At 35.0% G+C, this 23167-nt stretch overlaps 1 protein-coding gene and 1 long non-coding RNA gene across 8 annotated transcripts in view; one reads left to right on the top strand and one right to left on the bottom strand.

Moving 5' to 3' along the window:
* LOC106874564 (uncharacterized) overlaps positions 1-23167 on the top strand; it is a 272320-nt gene that overhangs the window by 50330 nt on the left and 198823 nt on the right. Inside the window, exon 1 of one of the 7 annotated variants that reach the window (XM_052967829.1) lies at positions 20409-20541. The exons of the other annotated variants lie outside the window; for them this stretch is intronic. The gene's annotated coding sequence lies outside the window, so the exon portion shown is untranslated. Of the gene's footprint in view, positions 1-20408; positions 20542-23167 lie in introns of those variants that run through there. 7 annotated transcript variants of the gene reach the window in all.
* Positions 3888-23167, bottom strand: part of LOC128247816 (uncharacterized) — a 37753-nt gene continuing 18473 nt past the window's right edge. The window contains exon 3 of the long non-coding RNA XR_008264134.1: positions 3888-4438. This is a non-coding gene — a long non-coding RNA (uncharacterized LOC128247816). The remainder of the gene's footprint in view (positions 4439-23167) is intronic.

The following is a 23167-nucleotide window of genomic DNA, read 5'->3' as shown; positions in this document are numbered from 1 at the left end:
CTGCTCGTGAAATTAACATGCAAGTGGCTGACCACTCCACAGACATGTGTACCCTTAACGCAGTTCTCGGGAATATTCAGCGTGACACAGTGTGACAAGGCTGACCCTTTGAATTACAGGCACAACAGAAACAGGAAGTAAGAGTGAGAGAAAGTTGTGGTGAAAGAGTACAGCAGGGTTCACCACCATCCCCTGCCAGAGCATCATGGAGCTTTAGGTTTTTTTCGCTCAATAAACACTCACAACGCCCGGTCTGGGAATCGAAACCGCAATCCTACGACCGCGAGTCCGCTGCCCTAACCACTGGGCCATTGTGCCTCCACTATTGAATAAGATACAGGCATGATTGTATGGTTAACAAGTTTTCTTTACAACCATGTGGTTCCAAGTTCAACCATGTGGTTCCAAGTGCTTGCTGACATGCATATCCTATAGTTACCTCATTGGTCTATAAATCCCCACCTCTTTTAACCAATGTATAATGGTGGTGATTTGACAGAATTATTAGTGTTGGGTTGAATTGTTTGTGGTGTTTGTTCCAGCTCTCTGTGTTCTGAGTTCAAATTCTTTTGGTCTTAATAAATGGAATATCAATCTGATACAGAGGTACAGCTTCTCTCTCTCTTTCTCTCTCTCTCTCTCTCTCACTCTCTCAATTGCTTTCACTCTCTTTGTCTCTGGAATGAACCAGTTGTGTTCAGACTTAGAGAGGGATGGGCTCCATTATGTTTAAAATGCCCAAGATATGCTACACAATGGTGTCCCCTTCACTTCATCAAAAGTTAAGGACCAACCATCATTATCATCACCACTATTTCCTGCAACCACTGTATACTCCCTGGCACAGTAACCATTACCCAGTATCATGATTCTAAAAGACACCATATTTTGTCTTTAGTACATAGTCAGAGATAGAGTTGTTTAGTGAAAAGCCAACCCTAATTAGCCTGGCACCTATGACCCACATGTTCACAGGTAATCCAGCCATGACCATCCCATGTTTCTTTATGACAATATTATCCAATGTGTCCTTCCTTCTTTTTAATGACAATGTGATGTAAGTTGAAGGATTATTTAGCTGCTATATCTAGCAAGTCAAGTGACCAAATAGGAGTAGATTCTACACCTTCTGTTGTTAAAAGAGAGTAATTCCCTATGCTTTCTGATGATAATAGTTGATCTCTCTCTCTCTCTCTCTCTCTCTCTCTCTCTCTCTCTCTCTCTCTCTCTCCCCTCAAGTTTCACTAGTTCCATTCTCAAGCTATACGGCCGTTATATTGATGACTGTATCAGTGCGACTTCACTCTCCCACGAACATCTAGACTCCTTCCTCTCTTTTCTCAAATCTTTCTATCCTGCCCTCCACTTCTCCTGCACTATCACTATCATAATGGCCAGTGGTATGAAACAGTGCAGACTTAGATGCAATAAACTATTCTTTGTAGTTTTCATTGCCTCAGCCAGTTTCTTCGTTAGTAAATTACTGTATTCATATTTTAAGAAAATGCAATGTTTATTTCTCTATAATAATGCAAATTACATAACCTACCTTTTCACGTGCATGTGTGTATGTGTGTATTGTATGTATGGTTGTGCATGTGTGTGTGTGTGTGTGTGTCTATGTGAATGTTTCCCTTCTGTGCTTGCATGAAAAATTCTCTGCACTTTTGAAGTTGAGTAGAATAGAAATTCCTTTACTTGAAAAACAGGGCAAGAGTTAGCAACTGGAAGAGCACCCAGCTCAATGCTATGTCTCAGTGATATGTGTTCATCTAACCCATGCCAGTATGGGAAAATGCCCATAAAAACAAACTAATGAATGAGCAAAAATTAGAATAAGAGTCACTTTTAGCTAGTTCTTTGTTTAGTTATTTTATTGTATCTTGGTTATATGTTGTAATTATATCTTTTTCCTTTCACTATTGAAACTGACATGGTAAGGCATTTCTGGTATTATCACAACCAGACATGTATCCACTTGACCTTTTCTCCTGGTAATTCAGACATTAGTTCCTAATTTCAAAATTGATATTCAGCTTATAGTCTTTAAAGAAAGATAACAGGTACTTTATATTTCAAGAACAATACTTAATGCTATTATACATTACAGAACACATGTTTGAATATTCATACATTAACCCATTACCTACCAGTGATCTCATATGAGATCACTTAAAAATTACAAATTTCGTAATTATCTGTCAATATTTACACATATCTAACCTTTTTTCTATATCTACTAGGTATATTTCTCTGATATTCAAATGAGGTTTGCTAATTTTTCACCCAATATCTCGCTTATTTCTATTTAAAATGTTATTTTGAAATGTTATTTTGATCATTCCAGCGTGTTTCTAAGGCTGTTTTATGCTAGAAATCAGTTTCATAAAAAAATTCCAGTTAATAGAATTATGGGAGGTAATGGATTAAAGAGAGGCTGTTAGACACTGTTATTTTCTAAAGAAATGATTCAAAATTTTATCCCAGCTCCTATATGCAAAGTTGGGCCTATTTTACATGCTTTAATGTACTAGAAACTTCTTTTTATTTTATCTGAATAAGTACTGCTGAAATTAGGGTGCATCTAATATGCCTGTGTGTCTTTTATGCTACCAAATATATAGTGTGATATCTTGATCTCTAATTCAATAGCATCTGTATTGTTATTGCTAATAATAATCATGAGAAAAGTAAGGTGACAAGCTGGCAGAATTGTTCGCATGCTGGGCAAAATGCTTAGTGGCATTTCATTTGTCCTTACATTCTGAGTTCATATCCCACCAAGGTTTACTTTGCCTTTCAGGGTCAATAAAATAAGTACCAGTTGAGTACTGGGGGTATGTAATCGATTTACCTCTTCCCCCAAAGTTGCTGGCCTTGTGCCAAAATTTGAAACCAGTTATCATTGGCAATTACAAAACAACAACACTAATTTTTGATTAGATTGGTAAAGTAGCTACAAATCACTTACTAAAAAAAAAGCTTTGATCCATTGATGCTGTAAAATTTCTATCTGGAAAGATAAGGTAACATCTGAACTTCAGAGCCTAAATCAGGTCTTTAAATATGTAACCATTTAAGAAACCTGTTTCTATACTAAATCTGTTTCAAAGTAAAAAGAGTAAATATATTTAAAATTTGTTTGCCAAATTTGCCTTGTTCTTTTTTCATTTTAGAAATCCTTAATTTTTGACTAATTTACTCTATTTTAGTTGTTCTCAACTGGAGTCCACATGACTTGGGAACCCATTTAAGATTTTGTTGTTAAAATTTATGTACAATAAATTGAATATACTTCTGCAACACACAAAATATTTTAGCAATTTTTTAATACAGTTTCTAATAATATTTAATTATAACAATATAGTAGGATTTTTTTTAAACATTGAATGGATATGAGGACCCAGTAGAGTAAATTAGGAATTAAAAGGGTCCATAGGCAAAAAATGGTTGAGAACCACTGCACTATTTTATAATACCTAATTGAATCTGAACTTAGAACTTTGTTGAATTTTATTTTTCAGGTGAGTGCAAAGGTGGAAAATTTATTTTCTTGTGATAACTTTCATTACTGGATAACACTTAAGGTCAGCTCAATTTTGCTTTTTTAAGCTTTTTTGTTCTAACTTGTTGTTGTAATAAAAAATCTCAGGTCATAGATCTCATATATTGAAAAAATACTGTGGCACTTATACTATGCTTGCAATTAATATATATTGAGACAATTACAATTTGCTCTACATGGTATGTCAAATAACTTGAAAACCAAACAAACGCAAAAAGCAGACAATAAATAAAAAAACAACAACATATTCTCTGAAAAACAACATGCACATCCAATTTGATTCAGCAAAGGAACATGCCATTTAAAAAAAAACTGCTCTCAGTTTAAAAAGGGGTATTGATGCAGCCACAGAATAGACTGCATGTCAAAATCAGGTGACCTTCCAACTTCATACTGCCCACCATACATACAATGCAACCCCTTATGACTCTCTAACACCATGATATTGTTGCTAATCCTTCAATAATGTGGCAGTTCTGGAGGTGCAAATGCTGGAGCCAAATAATGTTGGTGACCACATTGTTTTCTTGGGTTTTACTGGACATAAAGCACCCTCCTCTGATTATCTGCTCCCCTATTTATGACACAGCTGATAATGGGCTCCACTTTGGTATTCTCCTCATTAGCCTTCATCAATCCACTGGGGTTTGTTGTTGATGATGTCTTGACCTCGCTGGACAAACTTAGCCATACTGTAAATATGGGTGATATAACCCGGCCAGAGTCTTCCAGCTCTTTCCTGACTCTGAGTATGAAGAACTTGACCATGTTCAAGAAGATGATAATTTCAGTAGCTAGAGCCTTGAGCTTGGTGTACTTTCTATTGCTTCTATGAACTCTACCTGTGTCATGTTGATGATACTATCAATAAATCTGAAAGAGAAATGAGAAAGTTAAAACTTGGTGCATGTCATAAAATTATATTAGATTGTCTTCTATTTATTGTCTATTAAAAGTTTGAAAATACTCGACACACCCTGTATAATATAACTTAATAAACATGGTATTATAGGCAATATGTTTTGTGCTGTTTTATAACTAAAAAAGACTGACAGTAACTACCTGTCAACTGCCAACCAATAGAGTATAATAAAGATCTGTACTATAATTGTACTAGGAATGAAATACTTCTCTTTTATAAATAAAATAAAGGCAGGAGAACATTTTTGAATTGTAAGATATGGGCAACTTCTAAGATAATGTAAGATACTTTCAACGTGTATGGTATTGTAAGATCTCGGCAAATAAAAGATGTAAAATCTGGAAAGATATGAAATAATTGTAGGTTGTGGAGGCAGCTAATAACACTTGTTATAGAAGATGGATAACTACTATGTGTAGGATGGTGTTCTCTATAAAAAAAACATCTTACATAAGATATGTGTTAGAAATGTGATATGATTTAGCTATAAAGTGTAAACTGTAAATGTGAATGTATATCTAGCGGAGGAGACAAGATGAGTAAAGTTTGCTGGATGTACATATTTAATGGGAAATGTTTAACCCTTAAGCATTCAGATTACTCTTTCAACTGTAATGCTTATTGATTCACATGCACACACACACACACACACACCATGAATAAATACCAAAGGCTACTGCCTATAATTATTTGTTGCCTCAATAAGAACTGCCATGTGTGGAAACTTTCTTGGAAAATATCAAGGAATTGTTTGTGTAAGGTTAGAGCTGTTAATTCTCTGCATGAGGTGCTGAAGTTTGTAGGAATGTGTGGAAAAGTAGAAAATTACAAATTGATACAACTTAATGAAGGAATTTGCATGTGTTCAGTGTTTATGACAAGAGGCATTTATTTTGATTCAAAAACTAGTGAAGATCTGATGAAAAACTGAAATTTGGTAACTGAGCTGATGACTTATGCAAGTAGAACCAGGTATGAAGAAAGTGACAAAGTAATACTGCTTTGTAAATACACCAATTTATTCAAGATTGTTGATTTTTCATTTAGTGTAGTAATCAGTGGAGAGAGGGAGAGATAAAGAAAGAAAGCTAGATAGTTTTATATTCTTGATTTCAGATATATGATTTTAACGTAACTTCTGACTACCACACACAAGATTCCAACTTATTCTGTCGTCTCAACAACACACGTCACTTTTTATAAGAGTTCAACCAGTCCACCTTTTAATCTCACAGGGGTGTTAATATCTATCACCACAACAGCTATGTAGATGAGGAGAGAGAGAGAGAGACAGAGAAGACAGTTATGTGAAAACTGGTGCTCCATTGGTTACAACAATGAAGGTTCCAGTTGATCTGATCAGTGGAACAGCCTGTGCATGAAATTAACATGCAAGTGGCTGAGCTCTCTACAGACATGCATACTCTTAATGTAGTTCTCAGGAGATTCAGCATGACACAGAATGTGAGAAGAATGGCTCTTTGAAATGCAGGTACCACCCCATTTTTGCTAGTTGAGTGGAGCAACATGAAATAAAGTGTCTTGCTCAAGGACATGACATACCTCTGGAAATCGAACTCATGACCTTATGAATTGAGTTGAATACCCCAACCACTTAGCCATATGCTTTCAGAAGACAGTATGTAGTATTTAGAACAGTGTTGCTTTCTTCATTAGAAAGTGAATAAGGAAGGGTTTAGTAATTATTCTTGGTGGTTGAGGCACATTCCTTAATGGTTAGAGTGTTAGACTAATGATCATAAGATTGTGGTTTCAATTCCTAGACTGGGTAATGTATTGTGTTCTTGAGCAAAACACTTCATTCCACATTGCTCCAGTCCACTCAGGTGGCAAAAATGAGTAGTCTGCGATGGAGTGATGTGGGGAATTTGTACGCCATGGAAACTGGGAAGCTGGCCCTTATGAGTCAGCATGACTCGAAAAGGTACCCTTTTGTTACTGTATTTATTTTGAGATGCTCTGTGTTTCTTTCAATTAATTTTAAATACAACAAAGAATTTAGTAAAATAACTTAGTTATTATTAAGCTGGTGTTAGGAACATAAATTATGACTAAGGTTTGGTGGAAGATTTTAATTCAAAACTTATGAAAACCAGACTTTTGTACTACAGAGCCAGAGGTGATTTCAACTGGGTTAGTATCGAAAGGGTTAAGGAAGGTAATTATTCGTGGTGGGCTGCTATCACTAACAAAACGGGAATTGATCCACCCATGTGTTTCAGGATGTTATCAACAAACTTACCACACTTACTTCCTATGATTAATCTGACAGGTTGTAGACTAACAGATTTTTCCTTCCTCCTATGAAAAAACTTATTTAAAAAATAACTTTATTTGTATTTTTGTTACTGGAGGCGCAATGGCCCAGTGGTTAGGGCAGCGGATTTGCGGTCATAGGATCGCGGTTTCGATTCCCAGACAGGGCGTTGTAAGTGTTTATTGAGTGAAAACACCTAAAGCTCCACGAGGCTCCAGCAGGGGATGGTGGCGAACCCTGCTGTACTCTTCCACCACAACTTTCTCTCACTCTTTCTTCCTGTTTCTGTTGTACCTGTATTTCAAAGGGCCAGTCTTGTCACACTCTGTGTCACGCTGAATCTCCCCGAGAACTACGTTAAGGGTACATGTGTCTGTGGAGTGCTCAGCCACTTGCACGTTAATTTCACGAGCAGGCTGTTCCATTGATTAGATCAACTGGAACCCTCGACGTCGTAAGCGACGGAGTGCCAACAACTGTGCTGAGAATATTATCTTTAATCTTTTACTTGTTTCAGTCATTTGACTGTATCCATGCTGGGGCACCACTTTGGAGAATATTTTAGTTGAATGAATCAACCCTAATACTTATTTTATACGCCTAGTACTTTTTCTATGGGTCTCTTTTACTGAACCTTTCGGTTACAAGGACAAAAACACACTAGAACAGGTTGTCAAGCATTGATGTGGAACACGCACACACACACACACACACACACACACACACACACAATATAAAACCTAAAAGGAAAAATTGTGACTGACAGTGCAGGGTAGCACCTACATTACTAGAAATAAGAGTCAAAAACCCTTAGAGTTGCAAGGAAGCACATTTTCATATACTGACAGAGGAGATAACTACCCTAGAATGAGCAAGATCACTATACTAGTCTAGCTTCGTTTGGAAATTGTGAACCTATTGGTAGTGACTACTCCATTGCTGGATGGTTTGCCTAGATTTTGACTGTCAGTATATATTTTTACCATATGAATTTATGGCTGATTTAGCAAAATGCTAATATGAAAATTATAAAATAACGAAGGCGATTATACACAATATAAAACCAAAAGGAAAAATTCAGTTGTCACTGATTGTGAATGAGGGTGCAAGGTAGTACATACATTGCTAGAAATAAGAGTTAAAAACCATTACATTTGCAAGGAAGCACATTTTCATATATTGACAGGGGAGTATATACCGTAAATCCTCGAGTATAGTCCGCCCTTGAGTATAATACGCAGGGGATTTTTAGGGGGCTGTACCTCTGAAAAACCTAAACCTTGTGTATAATACACACCCCTTCTCTAACTTGAGTCAAGGAGGTCTATATAACGTCCTTGGTTTGTAAACATATATATGGTAACGTCCTTTATTATTATTGTATATATAACATAATGCAAATGTGTAGCTTTTTTGTGTACTTTGTTTGCAGAAAATAAAGAAATAACAGTAATAACGTCAGTGAAAAATAAATATTAAGTAAATTGCTTTTACATATTTATCACTTACAAAATTTTGCTTAGAAAATATTTTTTCATTTTTAACCTCGTATATAATACGCACTAGAAATTTTGACCTTTAAATTTTGGGAAAAAAGTGCGGATTATACTCGAGGATTTATGATATATATAATTAATTCAAAAAACAGACACAGTCTTCATTCAGTATTTATCTGTCAAATTCACTCGCAAGGCTTTGGGTGGCTCAAAGCAGTGGGACTGGATCCAAAATCATGTAGCTGATAAGTAAACTGCTTACTACACAACCAACCCTGCACCTATATGTACCATATTAATCTGTATCATTGCTTATTTCTACCTTCACTTTCTCCAGATTAGTCAAACTCAAACCAGTGAATCATTATAACTACCATCTTCTTTAATACTGTATTTTGGATTTTGAAAATTTTAACCAGGAAAATTAATCAACTGAAAACTTGAGTCAAAGACATAGTATGGCATAAATGATATGACACAGTCCCCCATTCCCAGTCTACCGATAAACCAAAACTGTAATTTATCTCTTAGCCATTTGTGACTTATCTTGAAGGCTTTCACTACTATGGTTTTTGTTTTTCTTTATATTATTTCTTCATTTGAAACAGGATATTGTTTTGCTGATATCGCTTATCATTTCAAGTATAGTTATCATGGTTGTCAGAGTCCTTTGGTTGTGGTGTACACCTTTCTGTTGTCCTGGCTGTCATCTTCATCATCATCATCATCATCATCATCATCATCATCATCATCATCGTTGTCGTCCTCATTTCTTGTCCTCTTTGTTGTTGGCTGCAGTCAACATCATCATTATTCTCCTCAGTGACATCATCATCGTCAGCCTTATTAACTGCAATGTTATTACCACTATCTTTCTCCTCTTCCTTCTCCCTTCCTCCTGAACACCATAATTGTTGGTACTGAATTTACTTTTGTCTTTCATTTGGCATAGATTGTAAAAAAATTTTGCTCAGAGATATACGTTATTTTTATCATGCTTCTATTGTCCCAGTCATTGGAAAGGGGCATATTGTGCCAATATGAACCATTAGAGAGTCAGATAGATTGCCTTGTAACATTTGTCTAGTCTCTCTGCTCTCTCTCTCTCTCTCTCTCTATCTCTCTCTCTCTCTCTCTCTCTCTCTCTCTCTCTCTCTCTCTCTCTCTCCCCTCTTTCCACTTTCCCTCTCCTTCCCCCTCTCTCCATTTTCTCATGGGGAAATATAACAGTGCTTAAAAATGAATGTGGGTTGGCAACAGGAAGGCTGTCTGGCTGTAGAAAATCTATCTCAGTGAATTCTCTCAGACCTTTGCAAATATGGAAAAGTGGACATTAAAATGATAATAAATGTAAGAAAGGTGATGTTGGTCTATCTGCGAAATCCACTTACAAGGCTTTGGCACCTTGGGTAAGTGTCTTCTACTATAGCCTCATGCACATGTGTGTGAGTGTGTGCGGTGTGGTGTGTGTGTGTGTTTCTGTGTGTCTGTGTGCATGAATGTGCATATGTGTTTATATATTCCATACTTGTTACTGGTTGAGTGAAGTAGTACTCTCTTTTACTTGTTTCAGTCCTTTGACTGTAGCCATGCTGGAGCACCGCCTTTAGTCAAGCAAATCGACCTCAGGACTTATTCTTTGTAAGCCTAGTACTTATTCTATCGGTTTCTTTTTGCTGAACTGCTAAGTTACGGGGACGTAAACATATCAGCATCGGTTGTCAAGTGATGTTGGGGAGACAAACACATATGCACACACATACATATATACGACGGGCTTCTTTCAGTTTCTGTCTTCCAAATCCACTCACAAGGCTTTGGTCAGCCCAGGGCTATAGCAGAAGACACTTGCCCAAGGTGCCATGCAGTGGGACTGAACCCGGAGCCATGTGGTTCGTAAGCAAGCTACTTACCACACAGCCGCTCAATGTTTTTTTTTACATATTCCATATTGATATTATGATTAGGTAATCTATGCTTTTAAAGACCTGTAGAATAATGATATCGCTTATTTCAAAGATGTAGCTTTGCAACAGATAAAGCATCTAGTTTTAAATTCCCATCTCAAGTCTCTGTCGGAACCCATGCTAGTAAGGAAAAACATGTGACACAAAGATTGCATCATGTAACAGTTCAGTAGTAATTCTGTCACATTATGGTACTAACATGCAAATATCATAAAGCTAGATGCAGTAAATGCTTTAAATGTAGTAATTGGTCATGTTTGTGTCATATTTATTAAGTGTCAAGTCATAAAGAAAATGTAGTGGTCCTTCATATGTTGGTTTCAGCGAGTCAAATGACGAACTTGACCTAATAAATGTGGTAGTAGTCAAAGAAATTAAGGTTAACGTACATGTATTAGACATTGAAAAAAAAAGCGTTAAATATTGATGGAAACTTTACAATAGAGATACCAATCTGCTAAGGCTGGAATAAAAGGAAAACATAATTGCTTCTGATAAAAGCACAAGGTCAGTGGTTTTATAAGGAGGTGATTAGTTGATATCATTGATCCTAGCACTTCACTGGTACTCTATTTTATTGATCTTGAAAGGACGAAAGGCAAAGTTGACCTTGGCAGGATTTGAACTCAAAATGTAAAGAGTTGAAATAAATTATCACAAAGCAGCTTTTCCTGTGCTCTAACTTTTCTGCTAATTGTATGTGCAATTAGCAAAAATAATACATTTTTTTCAGTACATACTATGATGGTTATTTGCAAAATTCTACATCCCAACGATTCAGAATCTTCAATACTTGAATCATCATGATCATCATCATCGTTTAACGTCCGCTTTCCATGCTAGCATGGGTTAGACAATTTGACTGAGGACTGGCGAGCCAGATGGCTACACCAGGCTCCAGTCTGATTTGGCAGAGTTTCTACAGCTGGATGCCCTTCCTAACGCCAACCACTCCGAGAGTGTAATGGGTGCTTTTATGTGCCACCGGCACGAGGTCCATTCAGGCGGTACTGGCAACATCCACGCTCAAAATGGTGTATTTTACGTGCCACCTGCACAGGAGCCAGTCCAGTGGCACTGGCAACGATCTCACTCGAATGTCTTTACATGTGCCACTGGCACAAGTGCTAGAAAGGCGACGCTGGACACAGGTGCCATCACGATTTCGCTTGAATGTGGCAGGTAAATATCTTGTCTCTCAAAAATCTACTCTACATTCAGTAGTTATCGCTTCACTTGCAGGATCATGCAACAAAAAATATCTAAAAAATGAATTTAGATTTGGAAGAGATATCATACCAAAAGTTTTTTAAAATTTCAAGTATATGAAATCTAGAAGATTGAAAAATTGTCTGGAAAAGAGTTATATTTGATATAAAACAATCAAAAGTGGTAAAGTTATGATACAATCAAAGGGTGAAGTTTATGATCAATGATAGAGAAGTTAATAACTGGTGGTGAGGAAATTGATTTTCTGAAAAGGATTCAAAAGAATATTAGCACCAGTTAACTCTGCTGATATATAAAGAACATTGCAAATGAAAATGATTTAGTGAAATTCTTCATTCAATAAAATAGTGAAAGCTGTAATATAAATCAGAAAGTAAAAGAAGCAGTAGACCATGTATCGGAGGCGCAATGGCTCAGTGGTTAGGGCAGCGGACTCGTGGTCGGAGGATCGCGGTTTAGATTCCCAGACCGGGTGTTGTGTGTGTTTATTGAGCGAAAACACCTACAGCTCCACGAGGCTCTGGCAGGGGGTGGTGGCGATTCCTGTTGTATTCTTTCGCCCCAACTTTGTCTCACTGTTTCTTGAGTAACGCTGCGATGAACTGGCGTCCCGTCCAGCTGGGGGGAACACATACGCCATAGAAACCGGGAAACCGGGCCCATGAGCCTGGCTAGGCTTGAAAAGGGCGCATAAAAAGAAAAGACCATGTACCTGGTATTTTGTTGTCTGACATCTTTGACAAATTCTTGCAGATATTGAAAATGACACTAAACTTCTTATAACAGTATTGGAAAATTTTTCAGAATACACATATAGGAAAATGCTCTAAAATGTAGTGTCATTAACCCAAATTAAGCATTTTAATCTCATCTTGGATCACCAGTTAGTTTTCATGTTACATGCATCTTGAGTAATGGAATACATCAAACGTGTAGTCAAGCCAGTTCATTATAAATTGTTAGATGATTATTTGACAATTTATGTTGTGAGAAAATTATTATCTACATAATTTACAGAATTGGAATTAAATTTCAAAGAGAAGCCATTGATGAGGCATTGGAATTGCTAGGATCCCCCCAATCAGGTGAACGTAACAATAGTTGATTTCAAAAGGAAATTTAAACAAACATATTCAGAGAAAAAAAGGATTCATATTGGCAGGGAACCATGATTAATTCAAAATACAGACATGTAGAAAGACCATTTGCAGAAGCTAAAGGAATTCAGCTCCAACTTCATTATATTTTGTATATGGATCATATATCAGCTATAATAGTGCACAGGATTGAAAAGTTGTCTAATTTCATTTCAGCACTACGATCAACACCTTCACTAGATATCTGTATATTCAAATAATTTAAGGTTACAGAACTATAGTTTTGATGTATGGAATACAAGAAGCTGCAAAGCATATAAATTAAAAATCTTAAAATGCATGCATGCAGTAATACAGGATGGGAAATGTTTAATATACAGAACAGCAATGATGCATGTTAACAGGTGTTTCATTATATCTAACTATAATGTTGTAATTCCAAGAGATATCATTGAAGCTTTGAGAATAACTGGAGATGCCAGCAATTCAAAAGCAGAACTGATTGGAATTAATAGATCAAAAATCAATTAATTCATGGTTGAAAGTGAATGCACATGGCTCAGTGGTTAGAGCATTGGAATCACAATCATGAGGTAGTAAGTTCAATTCCCAGACCAAGCTGTGTGTTGTGTTCTTGAGCAACACACTTTATTTCAGGTTGCTCCAGTTCACTCACCTATAGAAATAAGTTGTGACATCACTGGTGCCAAGCTGTATCGACCTTTGCCTTTCCCTTGGATAACATCAGTTATGTGGAAAGGAAAGGCAGGCATGGGCAACTGCTGGTTTTCCATACACAACTTTGCCTGGACTTGTGCCTTAGAGGGGAACTTTCTAGGTGCAATCCCATGGTCATTCATGACCGAAGGGGGTTCTTTATCCTTTACCATGGTTGGAAACAAAACTATTATAGTTTGATGCTGTTAGATATCATATAGAGATTCAGTATAATACGATAAGTAACTCTGTTAGAAAGTTTCTTCATTTGGGCATCGGTTTTAATATTGGCATTGGTTTATCTGTACAATTTATGCCAATTAATTCCCTCTATTCTGGTAAAATTGTATCCTGCACTTAATTGATAGATCCTTAACTATTCCTGAGAATTTTAAGATTGGTTGAGTGTGACCACCTGGATATAGTCAAAAATATATCAATTCTTTCAGAATCTATATAGTGAAACTTTTTAAGCACTGGTGATGATGATAAATCTGTTTGAATAGGCCTCAATCAAATATGAGGTGATAAAGAGAAAGTGTTCAATTCAACTCAATCTTTCATTTGAAAATGAAATTCACCAAGCAGTTACAATACTTAGGATTAAGATAAAAAATGACCAAAATTCCACAATATCAGCATCTCAAAGAATTACTCAACCATATGTGTCTTCAAGTGCATGTATCTTTATTAGTTCAATGGGATGAATCAAGACTTTTGGAAAGAATTTTCGAGAGTATCATCCTCTTTCCTCCAATTTAGTTTCCAAAATAGGAAAAACTAGAAAAAGAAGAAAAATTATTTGATGATGAGTGCTTATAAGAATTTTAGACGCCTTCCCCACACATTTAAATGTCATTTTGATAGCCACCAAGACAGTAGTACTAAAACATTTGAAAGCAACTGAGTACATTGGCTTGCAATGTTCATAAATCAAGAAAAGTAAATGTTTCTTTTTTTTAATTTTGAAAATCATTTTGTGTTTTCTGTTATTGTGTTTTAGAAATGCTTTCTGTTTTTGTGTTTTTAAAATGTATTTTTTGTTTATGTGTTTTAGAAATGTGCTATGTTTTAAAAATGTGTTTTCTGTTGATGTTTTTTAGAAATATGTTTTCTGACTTTGTGTTTTAGAAGCGTGTGTATGCGTGTGTGTGTGTTTGTTCTTGTCTTTTAGAAATGAAGAAGTCATGTAAACTACTCCACTTCTAGCTACTTGCCAAAGAAGTATTAAAATATGTTTTTGAGTTTTTACAAAAAGCACTGTTGTGTATTTTACTTATTACCACATAACATTTTATGGTGAATTTAGTAATAGGATGAGGGATAAGGTTTTTTTAATATAAACCATATTTCATATACTTATGTATGAAGCAATTTGATATTGAATAAGACCAATAAAGACATTGACATGAACCATGTGTCTATCTCTCTATCACTTGCTTATAAATAATCATTATAAAATCTGAGTTGTTGTTTAGTCCCAGATCAGCCCTAAATGAGTAGAGCTATGATCAAGCTCAAAGGTATTCTAACCATTACCCACTCATTGCTTCTTTCAGGTTAAATGTATCTCAGACTCTACATTATCCATTTTGTCCATTTTTAAGCTGGTAGGGTGTGATTTGAGGGAGATATGACTGCTACTTCTTACTGGTCAAATGACTATGAAGAAGCACTCTCACTGGCTCATAATACTTTAAGCTTCTGTGCTGTGAGAAGAATTGTAATGTATTGGACATACTTAAGTGTTTGTATTTCCTTTTTAGTTTTAGGAAATACTGAGTTAACTCTACCTGAATATGTAAGTGATGTCTCTAATAGTAACTTTACTGTATGTCTAATTTCTATAACAATGATGAATATTTATAGTTCAACCATTGAGGAATACACTCCTTTTTAACCATTGTGTTCACCTATTTTCTGCATTAATTGCTCTAAATAAATGATTTTTTTCTGTCACCTATCTGTCTTCTCATTGTGCTGTGATTTGGTATATATCTGAAGTATGTGTGTAGGTTTGTATAATTTGTAAAAGTATGTATGCATTTTGCAAATCCTATGCATTTTGTATAGGTTCCAGTTCATGAGATGTCCTAATTAGTCTTTCAAGCATTTGCAGAATGGCAGAATGCAACCTCTTAATGGAATATAGTACAATTATGGATAGTTATATGAATAGGTAGTGAAGGCACATGGCTTGGTTGTTCGGGTATTCAACTCTGATCATAAGGTTGTGAGTTTGATTCTTGCCAGTGTGTTGTGTCCTCAAGGAAGACACTTTATTTCACATTGCTTCAACCCACTAGCTAGCAAAAACAAGTTGTACCAGTAATTCAAAGAGCTAGCTTTGTCACATTTTGTGACACTGAATCTCCTTGAGAATTATATTAAAGATGCATGCATTTGTGGAGTGCTCAGCCACTTGCATGTTAATTGCATGATTAGATCAACTGGAACACTCGTAATTGATAGTGTGTCAGTATTAGTGTATATGAATAGGTAACTTCTTCAGAATTTCTGGGTAGATTTTTAGAGTTTACAGCTGTACTTTGAAACCAAATACAGTTCTTCCTCTGTAGCAATGCTCTTCCCTATTTCTAAGAAGTTGAGAAAACACATACAGGTTCCTCTGTTTGCTAGGTGAATCTTGTGTAGATGGTTGAGGAGCCTGCAGCTTATGAAAACTTCAGCCCCATATACAATGCTGTTAATCCAACATTTTCCTTTAATGCTTTTCTGTTATTTCTGTTGAAATACACTGCCTTTATTTTCAATTGATTTTGAAAATAATGAAGAATTTAGTAAAATAATTGTCATTATTAAAATGGTGTGTAAGATAGTCAGCTTGCAGAATCATTGGCATGCCAGACAAAATGCTGAGCAGCATTTCATCTGACACTTTAACTAAGAATGCAAAGACTGAAATTGGAACGTAAAGATGGAGAGAATGTCTAACAGCATTTCATCTGTCTTTACATTCTGAGTTCAAATTCTGTCAAAGTCATTTTTGCCCTTCATCCTTTTGATGGCTGATGAAATAAGTACCAGTTGAGCACTGGGGTCAATATAATTGACTAACCCCCTTCAGCCCATTTTAGTCCATTCAGCGGCACAAATACTCAATTATTGCAATTACTGCATGTTATTGAAACAGTGTATATGTGTGTGTGTTTGTGTGTGTGTATGCAAGCATGTGTGCATGTATGCATATGTATATATACATGCATTCATATATATATATATATATACATGCACTCACACACATATATATATATATATATATATATATATATATGTGCTGTAGAAAACTATACCAAATCAGACTAGAGTCTGGTGCAGCCTTCTAGCATGCCAGCCTGGTCAAACCGTCCAACCCCTGCTAGCATGGACAGCAGATGTTAAATGATGATGATATATACGTAATATTGAACAATGAGGATGAGTTCTAAACACCACATTTGTGGGTAAAAAATTCTTTATTTGTGTAGTAATCAAAAATGGAAATGAACACTGATGTTCCATGTGAAAGGCTTGAAAATTGTTGGTAAATTCCTTAACATAAAACCAATGGTAGCCTGAACGCATGCACACACACACACACACACACACACACACATATACGTCATCATCATTGTCAGTATTTGTCATCATTATTTTAACATTAACTATATTTCTTTCATGTGGTACTGAGGTGTCATTATCATAGTTTGCAGCATATTTATCAAGGAGCAATTGTTTCTTTTACCATAAATATCTTGATTTACTTTCTTCTTTTGTAATATCTTTAATCCACATCTCTTTCATATTCTCAGCTATGTTTCCCATGGCTATTTTCGATATTGTCTTGATAATTTCATTGTCTACCATTTCATATTTTGTCTTGAATCAAGAATCTTTACTTAGATTGCTAGAGATGTCTGTCCTCAATTTTGACATAGCGCCCATCTTAGTTTTGTTTCTTCCTCCTGTTCTCCTATAATTTCTTTAAGAATTTACAGTAAAGTATGGGTGTGTCTGACTCAATCCAATCTGTGTATATCTCAACATAATTTTTATATTTGTATGCCTTCCAGAAATTTTGTTAACGTATATTAAGATGTTTTTTCCATGTTGTACTAATTTGTTTCTGGTTTTCATGTTTTTTATTACAGTATTTAAAAAAAATTTTTTACAATGTTGAAGTCTGTTAAACATTAAAAAAATATTTAGTAGTGTTCATAAAGTTCAATTAGTGCTTTCATACGTTCATAGTAATCATCAGATTTCAAAATGTATTGACTGACAGTTGAGTTCAATACTAGACAGCTGTAGTAAAATGACTGACTTCTTCATTTTTATACCTTTTAGAAGGCTCCGACAAGCTGAACGGTACAAATATGGTTTTGACCAATCAGCATGCAGCTTAAACATCACAGTTTGCTGGGCACACTGATATTACTGGCATAGATCCCGCCTTTATTTTAACCAATCAGCTTACCGTTTACATGTAATGGTTTTATAAGTGAGCAAACTTAATTGGTTTCGATCGTTTGTATTTCAATTAGTGGGAGTCTTCTGTAATTTGTTTATATTCATATGTTTAAGATATTTTTTAATTCACATCATCAACTGGTTGTTATATTATTGTTATTTCTGTTCAGAACAGGTTTGAACATTTTAATGGAGCATTTTTCTTTTATCTTCCTTCCAACCTCACTTGTGTCATGTAGTTTGTGGAAAGGAAAAATTAGAAACGTTTTCTGATCACATGTGTCTCTGTGTTCGCTCAATGTAATTTGGCAAACATTATTGTTCTGGATTTGTTGTCTGTGAACTCATGAGTGATCCGATAATGAGGAAAAATTGTACTATAGTAGTTGATCCAAATACCAGGAACTTAAAGGACTCATAGAACTCAATGGAGTTCTGCTCAAGCAAAAATACCCTCTCCTACTTATAAAAAATAGCATACAACAAGTGAAAGAAACACCTGTAGAATAATTAAGGGCAACACGAGAAAGGCGAACCCATCAACAGAACACAATACCATTCCTAGTAACACAATCTGCATCACCAAAACATTTTTAACATCATGAAAACAAATTTGCCAATCAAGAAACAAAGTGAAAATTTTTTAAATATAATAACTAATCAAACACTTATCTTAAGCAAAACGCAACCGCATAACCTGAAGAAACTATTAAGAAAGGCAAAATTCCACATGAACAAATAGGATGAAACATTCACAGTATCCAAGTGTAATGATAACAGATGTGGAACGTGTCAATACATGCATACTGGTAGACCCATTAGAACAAAAAATGGACAGATTTTCACAAATGCAGATATGAACTGCAAAAGCAGAAATTTGATCTACTACCTTAATTGCAAGGAACTATACATTGGCAAGACAGGGAATTTATTACCGGATTGCTCATGAGTTCACAGATAACAAATCCAGAACACTAATGTTCACTAAATTCCATTGAGCGAACATATAGAAACATGTGGTCAGAAAGTGTTCTTAGTTTTTCCTTCCACAAACTACATGACACAAGTTTGCTCACTCATAAAACCATTACATATAAACTGCAAGCTAATTAGTTAAAATAAAGGCGGGATCTATGCCAGTAATATCGGTGTGCTTGGCAAACTGTGATGTTTAAGCTGCATGCTGATTGGTCAAGACCATATTCAAAATATTCAGGTTGCCAAAGCCTTCTAAAAGGTGTAAAATGGAGGAAGTCAGTCATTTTACTACAGTTGTCAAGCACTCAACTCAACTGTCAGTCAATACATTTTGAAATCTGATGATTACTATGAACGTATGAAAGCAGTAATTGAACTTTATGAACATTACTAAATATTTCTTTTAATATTTAACACAACTCAACATTGCAAACAAAAAAATTTTCAAATGCAATAATAAAAAACATGAAAACCAGACCATGTTGTAACTTTATTCAACTGATATATATATATATATATATATATATATATACACACACACACACACACACACACACACACACACACATATATATAGATACACACATGCACTCACACAGACACACACACACACACATATATACATATATAGGCACAGGATTGGCTGTGTGGTAAGAAGTTTTCCAACCATATGGTTCCGGATTCAGTCCCACTGCGTGGTACCTTGGGCAAGTGTTTTCTACTATAGCCTAAGACTGACCAAAGCCGTGTGAGTAGATTTGGTAGACAGAAACTGAAAGAAGCCCGTTGGATATATATATATATGTATACATATTCATGTATGTGTTTGTGTCTGTGTTTGTCCTCCCTACCATTGCTTACTACTGATGTTGGTGTGTTTACGTCTCCATAACATAGCGGTTTGGCAAAAAGAGATTGATAGAATAAGTATTAGGCTTACAATGAATAAGTCCTGAGGTCAATTTATTCAACTAAAAGTGGTGGTCCAGCATGGCCACAATCAAATGACTGAAACAAATAAAAGAATATATAAACATATATATATGCGTGTGTGTGTGTATGTATCTGAGTGTATGTGTATATATATATATATATATATATATATATATATATATATATACAAACATTGAGTCACTTTCTTTAGAGTTTTCAAGGTTTACAAAGTGTTAGTGGCTACATAATTAGCAATTATTCCAAGTTAAGTTTACGCATGTTAAGCTTAATCATGGCAAGACAATCTGGTATTATCTGTGTTGTAGCCAGTTAATTTCATCTTTTGGATTAAACTGATTTACAAATAATTAGGTTTATAGTTGGAAAATTCAGATTAATTTATAAATAATCACTTCTAAGCTGTTACCAACCAACATGTGAATGGAACTTACAAGTTCAGGGTTAATACACTTGATGTGGGTGGAGATTGTTTCAGCATGAAATCTTGTCTGTACAGTACTGTATGTTGTTTTGTGATGTATCATTATTTTTTAAGAAACCAAAGACAAGAAACACTTCAGTTTCTACGAGTGAAATTAATATTTTTGGTCAAGTGGTTTTCTCAAAGTATTAACTTGAATCTTTCTGAGTCATTCCATAGTTACTATATCTAATGCTTTTACTCTGTCTCTCTCTCTCTCTCTCTCTCTCTCTCTCTCTCTCTCTCCCTGTAATATGCAAACTAATTTTAATGGCTGCTTTTTCAGAGGGAATAGCCTCATACCACCTCTTATATTATTTATCATTTCTGCAATAACTGACTTTGAAACACCTCTTAGACACCAAACAGTGTCATGGATTTAAGAAAAAACTACTTAAGATATCAAGGTAAACAAAAATTAATAACAGCCACATGCACACACATATATATGTACACATGCATGCACACACACACACACACAAACACACGTTTGTATTCATTTGTTTTATTTCTTGTTATCATAACCGATCCTGTGCTTGTTAACTTTAATTTTTATCTTGTAAAAATGTTTTAGCTATAAAAAAAATGATATTGATTTTCAACTTAAGCATATTACAAAAAATTTAATTGGAGAGTTGTATCTTATTCCTTTGATGTCATTACTTGACTAGTCCTTATTTAGTCAACACTGGGAGATTGAAAGCAAATTTGGTCTTGACAGGATTTGAACTCAAAACATAATGCAAGCATTCAATCCACACTTTGCTGTTTTTACCACACCACATCACACAACTCTATTATATTTAATTGTAAAAACAATGTAAATGATATTTTTAATTAGACTTCATCTCCTATACTGAATCAGGAGAAGGTATAGGGAGTTGTAATGTTTATAGTGTAAAAATCATTATTTACAAATTTATTGGTATTTCTGTAATAAAAACCAATAATTAATTATTTGTGATAGAAACAGAAGTAAGTAAATAAAAATTCAGCTAACTGTAAGTGAAACTTTTTATGGCATTTGCAAGACAGTCAGTAAAATTTCAAAAAATTGAATCTGATTATGAATAATATAGATGGAAAAAAAACTATGTAAGCATGTGTTTGTTTTATTATATTTATTTTATTTATTGCAATTCAAATAATTATGAATTTTAAAAAATACATCAGTACACAGCAAAATGCAAAAAAATCTGCACCATATAAACGGTTAGTCTTAATGCATAAAATCTTGGTCAAGTATCTTCTATTATAGCCCCAGGCTGAGCAATGCCTTGTTATTCAGTTTGGTAGACAGAAACTGAGAGAAGCCCAATCTGTATATGTAAGTTAGTTGAGGAAAAGAGAAGCCAAATCAATTAAATTAATTATTCACTCTGTGAGGATTAACATGCCTATTGGATCATACCTTGGATACACAAATTACTTCTTTTATCAGTAATTGAGATATAACTGATTTAATGGAACACTATGCTAGCCAGGTTCTTACATGAAGTGCTAATGAGGTGAACACCTGGGTTATATATATACCCTCAATTGTGTGTGACTCAACCACCACTTGACAATCAGGGTTTATTTGTTTACATCCCCATAATTTAGTGGTTTGGCAGAAGACAGAATAAGTACCAGGTTTAAAAAATAAATACCGGTGTTGATTTGTTTTACTAAACCTTTCAGCATGGCTGCAATTCAATGATCGAAACAAGTAAAAGGTTTACTAGCAGACATGATGACAAAAGCTTTGCTTTAAAGAACAACTTGTGGTACCCCTTGCAGCAATCTCTTTATCTCATGTGGTTCTTTCTTTAGGTATGACACTCGTCCTGCTTTAGTAGAAGAGTGTGACTGCACTGGGACTGAAGACACTGGAAATCTCAACAATGACTGATGTGATGAGGAATCTGTCTGTTAATGATTGGTTTTTACTTTATCTTCCAGTCTTCTTGGTTAAAATTAAATCAAATCATAATCATATGAAGGTCATTTTGTCCTGCTTTCAGATATACCTTTACACTTTATATAATGAATATTAACCCTGTTGTTACCATATTTCTTTTGAAATACTCTGCTTTGTTTCAATTATTTTTTGAAAATAATGAAGAATTTAGTAAAATATCTTTATCATTTATCATTATTAAGCTAGTGTTTAGAACATAAATTAACAAGAAATTTTGATGAAAAGTTTTAATTTTAATCGCTTTAAAACAGAAAGTCTCAGGCAGGTTGGTATCAAAAAGGTTAAATACTTACATCACTAGCTTTCTTCATATTAGATGCTATGACTTTATAATGATGGATACATTAAATCAGTGATTCTCAACCAGGATCCATATAGCTCCTGAGGATCTATATAAGATTTTTGGGAGTCCACACAAAAAAAAAAGTTATTTGGGGATCCACAATAGTATTTTAAGAGCCCCTGAAAAAATTTAGCTTTAAATATATGTATTGGTATGTATTGTAAGAAACAATTAGATTTCTTTCTTTAATGTTTTATATAGTTCAACCCACAAAAGTTAATATGTAATAAAATAGGAATTTTGAAAGATGTTTCTATAAAACTAGTTTTTTAAACATTGAATGACTATGGGGTCCACCAGAATAAAATAGTAATCAAAAGGGTCCATAGGCAAAAAATGGTTGAGAACCCCTGCATTAGATAATGTAGTCTAGTCTTTAAATACACTAAGTTTATCGAGGTCATTAGAGTAAGTGGATAAGGTAATCGAGGTCGTTAGAGTAAGTGACAGAGTACTTAAGATTAGACTAGTGCTTCATCATAGATTAGCTACTGTCATCTCAGCCTATGCACCTCAACCGGGACTACCAGATGGTCTGAAAGACCAATTCTATGACACCCTCTTGCAAACTACCTCGTCGACGAGTGACAGGGACCTTCTCTTTGTGGCTGGAGACTTCAATGGTCATGTCGGACGTCGTGCTGGAGGCTTCCATGGCATACATGGAGGCTATGGCTTCGGTTCCTGCAACGAGGAGGGAACCAGACTGCTGGAGTTCTGTGATGCAACC

This window comes from Octopus bimaculoides, chromosome 1 (assembly GCF_001194135.2).
Source record: "Octopus bimaculoides isolate UCB-OBI-ISO-001 chromosome 1, ASM119413v2, whole genome shotgun sequence".
Lineage (NCBI taxonomy): Eukaryota > Metazoa > Mollusca > Cephalopoda > Octopoda > Octopodidae > Octopus > Octopus bimaculoides.
This window is presented reverse-complemented; position numbering and strand designations above follow the sequence as displayed.